Here is a 2,102-nt window from a genome sequence, read left to right on the forward strand (position 1 = left end):
TACGACATTTGGAACTTCTTGGAGAAGGAAGCATATCCACTGGGGGTAAATGCCAAGGATAAAAGGGCAATCAGAAGAATGGCCATTCAGTTCATCATCTGTGGGGGTAAGCTGTATAAGAGAGGTCATCTGGGAATGCATAAGTTGTGTGTCGAAGCCGAGGAATCGAAGCGCCTGATAGAGGCCGTCCACAGAGGAGAATGCGGTGCACACATGAACGGAGTAATGTTAGCACGGAAGATCCTCAGACAGGGTTACTATTGGTCCACCATGGAGGAGGATTGTGTTAGTTTTGTTCGGCGATGCCACAAATGTCAGATCCATGCAAATCGCATGAATATCCCGTCGTCGAAGCTGTACAACATGACTTCGCCATGGCCGTTTTCAGTTTGGGGAATTGACGTGATCGGGGCTGTCACTCCGAAGGGGTCGAATGGGCATGAGTTCATCCTGGTCGCGATAGATTATTTCACAAAGTGGGTTGAGGCCCAATCTTATGCGGTGTTGAAGGCGTCGCACGTTGCGAAGTTTATCAGAAAAAACATCATCTGTCGTTATGGGGTCCCGAACGAGGTCATTTCAGATAATGGTTCCCACTTCAAGAAGGAAGTGATTAGCTTGTTGGAAAAATACAACGTGGCTTTTCATAAGTCATCCACATACCGGCCGCAAACCAACGGAGCGGTCGAAGCCGCCAACAAGAATATCAAACACATACTGCAGAAGATGGTGGAAACCTACCGGGATTGGCCAGATAAGCTGCCCTTTGCTCTGTGGGGCTACCGGATGTCAATCAGAATTTCTACCGGAGCGACTCCGTATTCATTGGTTTATGGGATGGAGGCCGTTCTACCTATCGAGATTGAGGTTCCGTCATTGCGAGTATTGGCTGAGTGTCAAATAGCCGAAGCAGATTGGCAGCAGAGCAGGTTTGAGGAACTCATGCTTTTTGATGAGAGGAGACTGAAAGCACTGTACCAGGTTCAAGGTTATCAGCGCAGAATTGCCTGGGCTTTCAACAAGAAAGTTAAGTCCAGGAATCTAAAGGAAGGAGATTTGGTGCTCAAGGACAACCGAGCTCCCATCCACGACCCAAGGGGCAAGTTCAGACCTAATTGGACTGGTCCCTATATCATCAAAGCTATCTGGTCAGGTGAAGCTGTGGTTCTAATGGACCTAGATGGCCTGGAATTTTCCCAACCGATCAACATGGACAATTTGAAGAAATATTACCCCTGAGAGGCTCGCTAGGCCGAAAACCCGAAAGGGCGACCTAGGCAAAAGTTAGAGCACAAAAAATTGAAAAATATAAAAACTGAACTCGCAAGGTTGAAAACCCGCAAAGGGCAACCTTGGAAAAAGTTAGAGCGTAAAAGTAGAGTGAAAATACTCGAGTGAACCTAAACCTGAACTACGTAAGGCTTGATTCCCATCTTTGGGATACGTAGGCAACTTCATCCTGATGTTCAGCCATAAACTTTTCCCCGATCAACTTTGTCCATTCGATCATCTCAGTCATCTTTGTATATCAGCATCCATTGGAATCTCCAGTGCAGTGCTATTCAGACTAGGGACAACTTTCCGTTGCCATGCAGTGCCGCGGTACTCTCCAGACTAGGGGCAACTTTCCAGTTGGAGGGATCTGGGGTTGTGCATCTCAGTGACAGATCTTAGGCGTGCCCAGTTCTGATCCATATCGAAAATGGTTTTGAAAATTTTTAATAAAAGTTGACTTTGTTCAAATTATTCTCTTTACAACTAAGACCATTTTTGGACCAAAGCGGAAAATTTTCAGTACCACAACCTTCAATTTCATTGATTTCAAAACAGAGTTCTCCTGCTCTTGCATACAATCGAAGTTTCTTTTTATTACATTCATAAAGAAAACTTGAAAGTACTAATAAAGTAATAAATCCGAGGCATAGTCAAGTCAAGTATCCCTGCGCCCCCTCCCAGAGCTGGTCGAAGCCTCTGATGCCAAGCTAGGCCCAATCCGTGCCTCCTCATTGAGCCAATCCAAGCACTCGTCAGACAAAGTGCAACTGAAAGTGGGAACGGGGGCTAGGAGCTCTCTAGTCCTCCAGGCTATGGCATATCAGGCA

Source organism: Camellia sinensis, chromosome 6, assembly GCF_055761805.1.
Source record: "Camellia sinensis isolate YWXY chromosome 6, ASM5576180v1, whole genome shotgun sequence".
In the NCBI taxonomy this organism is placed as follows: Eukaryota; Viridiplantae; Streptophyta; class Magnoliopsida; order Ericales; family Theaceae; genus Camellia; species Camellia sinensis.